Source organism: Chiloscyllium plagiosum, chromosome 45, assembly GCF_004010195.1.
Source record: "Chiloscyllium plagiosum isolate BGI_BamShark_2017 chromosome 45, ASM401019v2, whole genome shotgun sequence".
Classification (NCBI taxonomy): Eukaryota; Metazoa; Chordata; class Chondrichthyes; order Orectolobiformes; family Hemiscylliidae; genus Chiloscyllium; species Chiloscyllium plagiosum.
Genome location: NC_057754.1, coordinates 4,048,042 through 4,061,907, shown reverse-complemented (window position 1 = coordinate 4,061,907; position 13,866 = coordinate 4,048,042). Strand labels below are relative to the sequence as shown.

At 43.7% G+C, this 13,866-nt stretch overlaps 1 protein-coding gene across 5 annotated transcripts in view; it reads right to left on the bottom strand.

Moving 5' to 3' along the window:
- Positions 1-13,866, bottom strand: part of zmp:0000001168 (signal-induced proliferation-associated 1-like protein 2) — a 91,073-nt gene that overhangs the window by 48,639 nt on the left and 28,568 nt on the right. Inside the window, exon 1 of one of the 5 annotated variants that reach the window (XM_043682664.1) lies at positions 9,858-9,924. The exons of the other annotated variants lie outside the window; for them this stretch is intronic. The gene's annotated coding sequence lies outside the window, so the exon portion shown is untranslated. Of the gene's footprint in view, positions 1-9,857; positions 9,925-13,866 lie in introns of those variants that run through there. 5 annotated transcript variants of the gene reach the window in all.

Genomic DNA, 13,866 nt, shown 5'->3' with positions numbered 1-13,866 from the left:
CAGGGCTCCCTGATTGGACCAGCTTAACAGCCCCAAGCAAGGAACTCATTCAATGGCTGGCTGACCTCATTCCAATCACATCTCTCCCCCTTTAAGTCCTGGGACATAGGCCTGTTCTTTTTCCTGTAGTTTCTCCTGGGGAGTTTTCAACAAGGTCCAGTTGCTCCGACTCTGCTGGCGTGTATCGGACCGTAGTCCACCTCTTGCGCCCGGAGCGTCTTGGAAGAAAGTCACCTTCTTCTTCAGGTGGTGATGGCATCAACACTGCAGCATCTGCCCTTTCCATTTTGTCCTGAGAGATTTCTTCGATGCTAGGCAGAGGGGGAGAACTCACGGGTTCTGACATCCTTGCTGGATGTTCTGAGGGGCTGGCTATGTTTTGCTCCTGCCACATTTGAGAGATTGTGGGTGTCATGTGATCCATGTGCTTGTTCAGGACCACCTCATCTATTCAAACTTTGTACGCCATGGGATGTGACCTCGTTTCGACTGTGCCTCTTACCCATGCAGGGATATTCCCCTGATTTTGACACCAAACTTCATCCCCTGAAGTAAACTGTCTATCTTGTTTAGAGGAGCATTGCGTCCAGATTGGCGTTCCTGATGTAGTTTCACCCCCTCCTGTCAGGTCAAGAACGATCAGGTTTAACCTGGTGCACAGTCTTCTCCCTATTAGCAACTCTGCTGGAGCTGTCCCTGTGATTTCGTAAGGGGTGGTTCTATAATCAGACAGAACCAGGACAGTTGGCTATCGAATGTAGGCTGTTTCTTTAAGCCTGCCTTCAAAGTTTGAACTGCTCTTTCTGCCTGACCATTGGATGATGGATGGTATGGGGCGGTCCTTACATGCTTCATGCCATTCATCTTTAGGAAATTCCGAATTTCCTGCTGGTGAACACTAGCCCACTGTCTGTGACTAACACCTCTGGGAGTCCGTGTATTGCAAATTCAGAATTTGCTCGCAGATTTTCAATCATCCCTGTGCTTTTTCGAATGAACTCTGTGCATTCCTCCACTTTGCATGGGTATTTACAATGACTAAGAAAATTGAGCCCATGAAAGGACCCGTATAGTTGCCTTTAACTCAGTCCAGGGTTTGCCCGGCCATCCCCACAAATGTGGGGTGCTGCTGGCAGTAATGTTTGTCCTTGTTGGCATTCTGGATATTGCCCCACCAACGTAGTTGTGTCAGCATCCAAACCTGACTGCCAGACATAACTTCTCGCCAACATGTTCATATTGGAAACCTTGGATGACCCTGATGGAGTTCTGACAGCAATCGTTGCTCGGGACAATCACTCTTGTTCCCTGTAATAATATGAGATGGAAATGTGTTGCTGGAAAAACGCAGCAGGTCAGGCAGCATCTAGGGAACAGGAGAATCGACGTTTCGGGCATTAGCCCTTCTTCAGGATGATTTCCTGAAGAAGGGCTAATGCCCGAAACGTCGATTCTCCTGTTCCCTAGATGCTGCCTGACCTGCTGCGTTTTTCCAGCAACACATTTCCATCTCTGATCTCCAGCATCTGCAGACCTCACTTTCTCCCTGTAATAATATGCCATCCTCTACTGTGATCTGATCTCGCCAGGTACAGAAAGGTTTCAGTTCTGGTTGTGATGGCCCTTTTGTTTCTCCCATTACCACCAGCTATGGATGTAGGTTTGCTCGCTGAGCTGGAAGGTTCATTTCCAGACATTTCGTTACCTTTCTAGGTAACATCTTCAGTGGGCCTCCAGGCGAAGCATTGTACATGATTCCTGCTTTCTATTTATATGTTTGGGTTTCTTTGGGTTGATGATGTCATTTCCTGTGGTGAGGTCTGGAAATGAACCTTCCAGCTCAGCGAGCAAAGTTACATCCAGAACCTCAACCTAGGCTACAAATCTTCTCAAAACTCACCACCACCAGCTATTTTAATTTTGCTAGGACGGGATCTTTTTGTGTCAACAGTCCAATATTGTCAGCACTGGCCAGAGGGGTGTCCTGAAAAATTTAAACCAGAGTGGATTCGTCGAGTGACGGCACCATTGGTGGGGTGCCCGCCAGTGGGAGGCAGCTCAAGGCATCTGCATTTGCCACATGGCCTCCCAGATGGTGTTCCAACTTGTAATTGTACACACTCCGAATAAGAACCTACCGCTGAATTCGACCTGAAGCCATGGGCAGCATGGCCTTGTCCTCTTTAAGTAGCCTTGGGGGTTTCTGGTTTATTACTATCACAAATTTACATCCGTAAAAGGTATTGGTGGAATTTTCTCACAACAAAGATGACTGCCAAACCTTCCTTCTCTACCTGGGTGTATTTCCATTCAATCTCAGCCAAAGTCTGGGAAGCATACACCATCAGGCATTTCTCTCCACTGGCCAACAGTGAGCCAACACTACCCCGGATACCATATGGGGAGGCATCACATGTCAGCATGTCATCTTGTGTGGGATTGTGGTGTGCCCAACACCTTAGACAACAAATGCTGCTTCTTCACTTCTCCAAAGGCCATATCTTGGCTACGAGACCATTTCCAAGACTTTTTCAATAGCAGATGTAAGGGTGCCAGGATGGAGGTCAAGTTATGTATGAATTTTCCATAATTCATCAAGGAAAGACCAATACTTTGGTACAGACATGAGAGCTGGGGCACCTTTGATTGCCCTCACTTTACCTTCCAATGGATGTAACCCAGTTTTGTTGACTCTGTAGCCCAAGTGGGTCATTTGGGGTGCTTGGAACACCCATTTTTCCCTTCAAAGGTATACCCCGCCTTGGAGAAATGTTTAAACACTATGCTCAAGTTCTCTAAATGCTCTTTATTTGCCTTCCCAGTTAGTAGCGTGTCATCCAGATAAATGGTGACCTGTTCTCCATGGTCTGCTGGAAAGTTGTAACAATTTGATAATACCCAAAAGGCAGGCTTGTATATTGGTACAAATTCTTATGGGTATTAATTGTAGCATACTTCTGGGAATCCTCATCTAATCACAGTTGTAGCTTTACATAGCTCATGTCCAGCTTCGTGAAGGACAGCCAGTTTTGCATGTAACTCTCCATGTGAGGGATTGGGCACCTATGCAGCTGCAAAAAGTGGTTTACTATTTGCTTAAAATCCCCACAAAGGTGAACCGAGCCGTCAGGCTTCATTATTGGTACGACCGCTGCTGCCCATTCCACAAACTGTACTGTTGGATGATTCCCGATTTCTGCATTTACTTTTGTACATAGAGCAAATAGCACTGGGCAGGCCTTGCAGAATCATGGAATTGCTTCTTGGTCAACTTGCAAGGTGGCCTTGGCCCCTTTGATAGCCCCTAGACCTTCCTGAAAAATTTCAGGGTATTTAATTAGGACTTCCCTTAGACAGCCATTTTCTAATCGAAAGATGTTGAGCCAATCAATTTGAATCTTTCTCAACAAATTTCACTCCCTCAAGCTTGGACCCAAGCCTTTCACTACAATCATACCGGAACCGAAGTTGTACCCTTAATCCGGAGCGGTTGCTCGGAATAGGTTCTCATCCAAGCTGAGGTCTAACACAAACTTAAGGGTTGGAGTCCTGAATGAATTTTGGTAATCACTGATACAGCTGCACCAGTATTGACCTCCATTAGAATTGGCTGACCATTTAACTAAATGTTTATGTTGATTGATTCTGATCTGGATGTTGCTAAGCAATTTAACTGTTCCAAATCAGCTGCAGGTAATCTTTTCAGGGTGTGCACTCTTCTGGATACCAGCATATGAATTCTCTTACTCAATTCATGCCCAATGGAGCTCTTTAGCTGCCTCAAGTCCTCATGCTGGCAGCAACTACAATGGCTTGCCAACCTGGATCCTCAAGAAAATTTTAACCGTCAGCCAAGGCTAGGCTTTGTTTTGGCATTTTGCTGTTGCCTGACCTAGGGTCCCTCTATTCAAGATATGTCCTGAGTGAGGCTGCACACTTGCCTTCACTCAAGTGGTGTTCCCCAAGGTCAGTCAGCCTGTCAAGGGTGTCCACTTCCGTTGGAATACTATGTAACTCATATGCTCCACTTGCCACACTTTCTCCTTTCAGGGCTAGTTGTAGTGCCTGTTTCAAGTCCAGTTGGGCTTCAGCTAATGGGCACTTTTGCATGGTCACATCATTAATCCCACATACCAGTCTCTCCTTACCTCACTTATGGTTAAACCAAAATCACATGCCTCTGCCAGTCATCATAACCTCATTAAAAAATCCCAACATGGATTCCCCTGGTTCTGTAACTGTTGAGTAACTTCCCAAATAGTGACATGCTGCCAGAAACGCTTACCCCAATGCAAAGAAGATTGTTGCGAGCGAATCTCTTTTGGGGTGTGTTTTTCTTATTACACTGAAATAACTCCATGAAGGCTGGCATCCCGTCACCAAGTCCCCCTTTATTTACACGTACATAGTCATGACACTGGCCCAACTTGCTCAGAGCCAGCTTCTAGAGTGCACAGAAACCTGGCACTCCTGTTTATATCCATCAGTCAGGACTCCCTGATTGGACCAGGTTAAGAACCCCAATCAGGGAACTCATACTCTTATCAGAATTAAACCAAAAGAACTGGGGATGCTGTAAATCAGAGACAAAAACAGAAATTGCTGGAAAAGTGCAGCAAGTCTGACAGCATCTGTGGCAAGAAATCAGAGTTAATGTTTCAGGTCCAGTTCTGAGGAAGGGTCATTCAACCTGAACATTAACTGCTGAGCTTTTCCATCAATTTCTATTTTTGTCTCATAATCTACGAGGTCCACCTGACTGACCTCGTTCCAATTACTTCAGGCAAGGAGCAGGCAGTCAGTTTTAACCTCTGATTAAGTAATGCCTACAGTCATAGTAATTGTCCCTATATGAAATAAGAGCCAACCAAGATCATGCTCTCATCTTAATCGCTTGGTGAAAAAGAGAAGTGCTATCATTTTTTTTAAAAATAGGATGAGGCACCTTGTTAAAAAGGGGTAGGACAAAATGCACAGAGATCATGGCTCAGTAGATGATATTGTCTCTCTCACCCGGTCGCCATTAACTAAATCAGCAAGGCAGGTTCATCCCAGGACTGAGGGAGCATATCAAATTTAGGACAAAACTTTAAACCCACAGACCCATATGCCATCACAAGAGTGACATGTTTCAGAGCACAGAGTAAATCTCTCCAGTGTCCTGGAGCAATATTTAGCCTTCATTAACATTATTGAAAAACAGATGATCTGTTCATTATCGCACTGCTGTTTGTGGGAGCTTGCTGTGAGCAAAATGGGAACTGCATTTTCAACGTAACAAGAATACTTTGCTGACTGTAAAGCATTTTGGAACACCTTCATGTCATGAAAAACACAATAGAAATGTAAGTCCTCCCTTCATCTATAAATACTAATTGCTAATAAAATAATATTGCATAATACAGAATTATTGGATTGTCTGGGGGGAGATGGCCCTGATGTTAGAACAGTGATCAAAAATTATGCTCTATGTATTATTCACCAAGTCGTCTGTTCTACATACAGTGGTTCCCCCGTACCTGGGGGGGATATGTTCCAAGACCTGCCATGGAAGCCCGAAACCATGTATAGGAGCGAGCCCATTCCTTTAAATGGACAAATACCTTTCCAGCAGCGTCCTGGTCCCTGGTGCCGGAAGGTTCCCTGTAATAGGTTTGGGCTGTGGTAAACCGCAGGTCACTGAAATCACAGAAAATGATTCCGCGGACACGGGGGTCACCCTGTAGTATGCAATGGACTGTTTTTCTCTGCAATATAGATAGGGATTGCTGTTCTCTGCACAAGACACAGGAACCCTTCTCTGTAAATCCTGGCAAGCAAAGTTTACATTTGGATTAATGTGACAATCCATTGACAAATATCTGCTTTGATCATCCCTTTATCTATCCATGAATTCTGAAAGCATTACCACACTTCAAAGCTTCAGAAGGATATTAGAAAAAAAAGATGGTAGGAGATAGTTACTTCCTGCTGTTTTTCACTGGTATTCACAAGGACCTGCCAATCAACTGTGCAGTAAATTAACCCCAATTTGACCTTAGGATTCACAGCAACTAGACTTTATATTTTGAAATATTGGCCTGCTTAATCACGCTATTAGCTATTCTCTATAATACATACAGGAACAGCTATTCCCCAAGGTAGACACGGGAGCTATCATTCCCGACAATATACATGGGAGATGCTATTCCCTACAGTATAAGGGAGCCTCCATTCCCCACAGTATACATGGAAGCTGCTGTTCCTCACAATATACACAGGAGCCACCATCCCCTATAATATGCACAGGAGTTGCCCATTTTTTTATAATGTACATAGAGTTTGCCATTCTCTATAAAATACACAGGAACTGGCATTCTCAACGACTTAGAGGATTTGCCATTCTCAGTGATATACACAGGGCCTACCAGTCTCAATCAGCATACACAAAATCTGCAATTGTCTATGATGTACACTGGGTCTGCTGTGGTATGTTATTCTCTAACAAACACAGATGATCCAAATCCTGATCACTTGCCTTTTAAGCCAAAAAAGGACAACTGCATGTATTTTTAACTGGTTTAAAGCTAGGAGTAGTGGTGCTCCAAAGATATTTTGAGGTACATATACACAGCTCACAAAAATGTAGTAAGTCAGGTACAATGAATAATCAAAATGCAAATAAAATATTGGTCTCTAACTGGAGAGCTGGATTATAAATGGGAGGAAGCTTTACTTCAGTTATAAGGATGTTGACCAGCAATTGAATTGGACTAGCCATATAAATACTATGGTAACAAGAGCAGGTCAAAAGCTAGAAATCCTGCAGCAATTATCTCACCTCCTGACTCCCCAAAGCCCACTCACCATCTACAATGCACAATCCCCACCTGCCTGGATGAGTGCAGCTCCAACAACACCCAAGAAGCTTGACACTACCCAAGATAAAGCAACCCATTTGATTGGCACCACATCCACAAACATTCAAACCCTCCATCATCAACGTTCAGTAGTTGCAATGTGTACCATCTACAAAAGGCACTGCAGAAATTCACCAAGGGTCCTCAGGCAGCACCTTCCAAAACCATAACCACTATTCATCTAGAAGGACAAGGACAGCAAATACATGGGAACACCACCATTAGCAAGTTCCCCACTAAACCACTCCACATCCTGATTTGGAAATATATCATTGTTTCTTCAGTGTCGCTGAGTGAAAACCTGAAACTTCCTCCTTAACAATATTGTGAGTTTCCTTTCATCACTCAAGGGGATATCTCACCATCACCTTTTCAAGGGCCCTGAGAAACAGGCAATAAATGCTGGCCCAGCCAGCAATGCCCACATCCCATCAATGAATTAAAAAAAACATTAAAACTGCTGAATAGAGACAGTTATTTCTTGCTGGTTTTACGGAGTTACAGCCTGGTTGAATATGCCTGGAGTAACTGTAGAGTTCTGGGCACTATATCTCAGAAGAGAGTTATTGGCCGTAGTAAAAATGAAGTACAGAGTCACCAGTATGTTACCAGGACTCCAAGAGTCAAGTTATGAGGAGCAATTACGTAAACAAGATTTATATGCCCTGGAATAACAAAAACTCAAGGGATATTTCAATTTATGACTTTGAAACTTCGACAGAAATTAACAAGCTGAATAGAGATAAACTATTTCTGTTGTTGGTAAAAGGTTAGATCAGAGAACATAACCTTAAAACCAGAGCCAGCAGAGAGGTTGGGAAGCAGGGAGACGGTGGTGTAATAGTGATGTCACTGGAACCATAACCCACAGGTCCAGGGCAAGTGCTCCAGGGACACATGTTCAAATTTCACCATGGTAGCTGATGGAATTTAAATTTAACTCAATAAATCTGAGATGTAAAAGTAGTCTCAGTAATGGTGACCAGGAATCTAAGATTGATTATTGCAAAAACCAATCTAGTCACTAAAACCCTTAGGGAAGAAAGTGATTGCCCAGTGTCAATTACATGTAACTCCAGAACAACATTCCCCCTAGGCTACCACACCAAGGTTCCATGCTTGGTGATTGGCCCTGGCATTCTGATTGCAGCATTGACCTTCTGTCCTGGAAGTCGTTGCCACATACAGGACTTGGAGACCTGCACAACCAGTAAGAAACTCAGAGGGACAGCTATGCAGATCCACAGCCTTGTTCCAGACTCTCAACTGCCTCAATCATTTAATTCTAAGGCAATTAGAGATACCAGTCTTGCCAGTAATACCCACATCCCATTAAAAAATAAAAACACTCTTTCTCACAGAGTATGGTTAGAAATGCAGAACTCTGCTCCACAAGCAGTAGTTGCCAGCCCAATTAATCATTTTAAACCTGAGATCGATAATTTTCTTTTTGCCAGCCAAGTATAGTCAGGGATATGGAGCCAAGGATGGTCAGGCAGAGTTGAGATACAGATCAAGCATTATCTCTTTGAATAATATAACAGGCTCAAGGGACAGAATGGCTTTCTCCTGTTCCAATGATCCTTGCTACTGGTGGATATTATTGAATTGTCCAAACCAATTTGGGAAGGGGGAGGAGGTTTGCTACAACTGTTTTCCATATCTTTGTACTGAAATAAAACAAAAGTCTGTTATAGTGTGCCCCATTCTTCTTCCAGATATATGCCAGTAAGTGGCAACATACAATATGGGGGATAAAAGTGGGTTGTGTTGCAATGATGCCCAAGGTCAAATATCCCACTGACACTTGCTATCTGTGCTCAGGCGTGAAAATGGGACCAATTTGGTAGAACCCGTTGGAAAGGGGTAGATGAATAAGGTGTGGACAATGATAAGCTAGCAGATAAGATGGCTGGAAAACAAAAATGAAAATGGCAGAGTGAAGAGGAAGACCAATTGGGAATACCTGGAGATAGAGAATCCGCCACCAGACAGTTCTAATAAAACTGCGTGTAGGGGTAACAAAATCGAGCCTGACCCGAATTCAAAACAGGCAGTCAAACTGAAATGGAAGAGATATTTAACAACAGATACCAAAATAGTATTTTTGCACCTGCGATTGAAACCGGGGGAGTTTTATTTTTGCTGTCATTATATATATACACCAAACAAGGTTTATAAGCCATTAAATCGTACATTTCCTGAATCTTTTTTCACTCTCCTTTCAGATGCCTCTTAAATTCCCCTGCTTCCCTGACCAAGCTACTGATCACCTACTGTCAGCTCTCTTTTGGTGGTTTCACATTGCACTTTATTTGATAATGCTCCCATGTACATTTTATTACATTTAAAGTGCCCTATGAAATATAATTGTGGTAATGCAGGGTCACGGCTAATGCAAATCGCAAATATAAATTGATACCTAACTATCTTACCTTCATTTCCTCTCATTCCCTTGTACAGATTTTAATTAAATTCATCCACCCATTCAGGGGGAATACTGCCCAATCAGAAAATTTAGTCCTCTCCTCTTGTGGTATTTATCTCCATCTGCTCTGAATCTCTCTCTCTATACCTTGTTAAATGCTTAATCTCATCCACCCTCCAAGGGCACTCTTCATCCCACACTCCTCATCCCCACATCCTCACTGTGTCAGATTGCAAACTGAATCTGTTCTGTCGGGTGGTCAAAGGAAACTTCAGGACTTCTCGCTCATTATTCCCCCACCCCATGCAAGCACCCTCCTTTCACAGTCTTCAAAAAGCCCATATGCTTGGCTTTGACCTGCATGTAGGCCTTGATCACCTGAATTACCTATGGCAACAGAATGAAGAAAGACCCGTAATTTTAATCCTGATGTGGGTTTAATTTATTTTAACTGAGAGCAAAGACAGTTCAGTTTGGTTTAGTTACGGGATGACCGGAGCCATCCTACCTTGAGCTCTGCAGATACTCACGTTAGTTCCCACGGTAAAAAGGCCTGACCGAAACTAAGCGCCTTCTGCACGGAAGTCTCCGAGGTGGCTGGAAATTTTTTTTTAAAAGCAGTTTTGCGTAGCTGAAGAAGTTGTCGTTTTTTCATTAAACCACTTCCTCTCTCAGCAAGCTGCTTGCGTTGTCAGACCCAATTCCTTTCTCTGTCTTGCTCCCTCCCTCTCAGTCAATTTGATGCACAGAACCAAAAAGAGTGATATAGCACAGAACAAGGCCGTTTCACCCATAGCGCCTATGACAGCACTTTGAATAAACAGTCCGGACAGTCCCATTCAACTCACTGTTTCACTGAGGCCTTGCAACTTTTTCCAGTCTGGATAGGAGTTCAGTTAGATCACACCTGGAAGGTTATTACTGCCTTACAGGGAGTGGAACAAAGGTTCACCAGACTTATTCCTGGGATGGTGAGACTGTGGGGAAAATCAGCCCTGTATTCCCTAGAGCTTTGAAAAATGACAGGTGGTCTCATTGAAACTCACTAAATATTTAAAAGGATAGAAAGGATAGATGCAGGTAGATAAACTTCCACGGTTGGAGAGTCTAAGTCAATTTGGAGAGTCTAGTTGAGAGAGTCTAGGGGCACCATTGAAAGATTGGGGTGGGGGAATGTTACTTAGATCTGAGATGTAGGTAAATTATTTTACTCTGAGCTGGTGAACCTTTGGAATTCTCCACCAAATTGGGGGTGGGGCTTGATGAGCTAAACTTCTCCTGTTCCTCTGTTTTTATCTAATTCCCTGTTCAAACTTCCTGTTGAACTTCAACATTCTTTTAGGCAGCCCCTACCAGATCACAACATTACACTGTTCCTTCTTATTTTCCCCTTTGGTTATCAGGTCATAAATCTGTCTTTTTATAGTTACCATCATCCTACCAGTGGAAGCAGCTTCTGCTTATTTAGTCTATCAAAATCTTCATCATTTTTATTCATTCACAGGATGTGTGCATCAATGGCTAAACCAACATTTATTGTCCATCCCTAATTGCCCATTGAGAAGGGGATAGTGGCAAACTGCCTTCCTGACTTGTTGCAGTCTGTGTGGTGTAAGGACACCCACAATGCTGTTAGGGAGGGAACTCCAGGATTTTGACCTAGTGACAGTGAAAGTAGAGTGACATAGGTCCACATCACAGTGGAGCATGGCAGGGAAATTTCCATATACCTGCTGCCCCTTGTCCTTCTCAGTAGTAGAGGTAATGGATTTGGAAGGTCCTGTTGCAAGAGTCTTCACGAGTTGTAAAAGGTACACACTGCTGCCACTGTGGTTCGATGGTATAGGAAGTGAATGCTGAAGGTGTTATATGGTGCCAGTCAAATGGGCTGCTTTATCTTTGATGGTGTTGAGCTTCTTGAGTATTGTTGGAGCTTAACCTCTCCAGGGCAAATGGAGGGTAGTCCATTACGTGCCTGACTTGTGCCTGACAGATGATGGGCAGGCTCTGGGGAGAGGGGAGAATGGTTTCACATTGTAGGATTCCCAGTCTCTGTCCTACTCTTGTAGCCAAAGCATCTATATGACTGGTCCATTCAGTTTTTGGTCAATGCTAACCCCCTAGGATATTGATTGTAGAGGATTCCGTGATGTAATGCCATTGAATGAGAAAGGTTGATGATTGAATTCTCTCTTGTTGGTGATCGTGTCAGGGAACTTGTGCGGCACAAATGTTACCTGTTAGTTACCAGCCCAAAACCATCACTTTGCTAATTGATTGAGAGTAGACTGATGGTCAGATTTGTCCTTTTTTTGTGGACAGGATGTACCAGTGCATTTTACATGCTTGGTAGATGTCAGTGAGGGCAGTGTTGTATCTCTGCAGGAACAGCTTGGTGAGGGCCATGGCTAGTTCTGGAGCACAAGTCTTTGACACTACGCCAGAATATTGTCAGGACCCCTATCCTTTGCAGTGTTCAGTAACTCCAGCTGTTTCTTTAATCATGCAGAATGAAGCAAATTGGCTAAAGACTGGTACCTGTGACACTGGGTCTAAGACAATTATCCACTCATCTTTATCTGGCTGTAGGTAATTGTAATAGATGCGTGTAAATGCTGAGATGCTGGGCTCACCCATCACTGAAGATGCAGACATTTGTGGAGATTCCTCCTCAAATGAGTTAGTCATTCGTCACCATTCTTGACTGGATGTGGCAGGATTGGAGACCTTAGATCTGATCAGTTGATGTAGGTCACTTAGCCCTGTTTATCGCATGCTGCTTAACAAGCAAATAATCCTGTGCGATGGCTTCATCAGATTAACATGTTATTTTTAGGTACGCCTGGTGCTGCGCCTGGCATGTCCTTCTGCACTCTCCATTGAACAAGGGTTGATCCCCTGACTTGGTGGTAAAGCTGGAGTAGGGTCATATCAGCCACAAGGCTACAGATTGTGGTTGAATACATGTCTGCTGCCTCGAATAGCCCAAGATGCCTTCTACACGCCTAGTCTTGAGTTGCTAGATCTGCTTGAAATCTATTCCATTCAGGTAGTCCTGAGAGCATCTCATCATGAAGGCAGGACTTTGTCTCCACAAGCAATGTGCAATGATCACCCCTATCCATTCTATGGGTAATTGTATCTGCTACAAATAGGTTGGTTAAGATGAGGCTTTATTCCTGATGAAGGACTTTTGCCCGAAGCGTCGATTTCACTGCTCCTTGGATGCTGCCTGATCTGCTGTGCTCTTCCAGCACTACTAATCCAGAAACAAGATGAGGTCAAGTACATTTTCTCATCTTGTTGGCTCCCTCACCACTTGCCACAAGTCAGATCAGCAGCTATGGCCTTTAGAATGCAACCAGCCCATCCCCATCCCCATCCTTTGCCACCTTCAGTGAGTCTTCCAAGTGTTGTTTAACTTGAAGGAAAACTAATCCATCAGCGGGGCTGGGGATGACGTAGCTAGTAATCAGTATATATTTTCCTTACCCATGTCTGCCCTGATGCCATGAGACTTCATCGATCCAGAATTCATACAGGGGACTTCCAGGGCAACTTTCTTCTGAGTCTATATTCTGTGCTGCCAAGCTATGTTATTGATGGTGTCGTTTGAGACTGTGTGTGTCAGTATGATTATGTGAGAATGACTCCATCAGGCTGTTGCTTGATGAGTCTGTGAAACAGCTCTTTCAATTTAGGCACTAGCCCCAGATTCTTTTTTAAACAATGGCTAACTTTGCAAGATCAGTAAAGTACCATTGAAACTGGCCGATTCATTCCTTTTAACAGACATTATAGCAGTTAGACATACCTGAGTGTAGTGTGCGGCATAGCAAATGGCTTGCTGAGTCATTTAAACTTCATGGGAGTTGCTTCATGGGAGTCATGGGAGTTGCTGCAGATCTAGAGTCACATGTAGGCCAGACCAGGTAAGGACATTAGTGAACTGGACTGGGTTTTATAGCAATTGGTTTAAGGTCAAGCTTTTAATTTCAGATTTCTTAACTGAATTTCAGATTTCACCATTTGCTGTAGTGGGATTCAAACCCCTACACCCTTAGCCTGGATCAAGTTGACTAGTCTAGTGACAATACCACTGAGGAGAAAGTGAGGTCTGCAGATGCTGGAGATCAAAGTTGAAACTTTATTGCTGGAACAGCACAGCAGGTCAGGCAGCATCCAGGGAACAGGAGATTCGACGTTTTGGGCACAGGCCCTTCTTCAGGAATGAGCAGAGAGTGTTCAGCAGGAGAAGATAAAAGGTAGGGAGGAGGGACTTGGAGGAGGGGAGTTGGAAATGTGATAGGTGGAAAGATGTCAAGTGTGAAACTTTATCAAATGCCTTACTGAAGTCCATATACACCACATCAACCGCTTTACCATCATCAACATGTATTGTCACCTTCTCAAAGATCTCAATAAGGCTAGTGAGGCACGACCTACCCTTCACAAAACCGTGCTGACTATCCCTAATCAAATTATTCTTTTCTAGATGATTATAAAGGAGAAAGTGAGGTCTGCAGATGCTGGAGATCA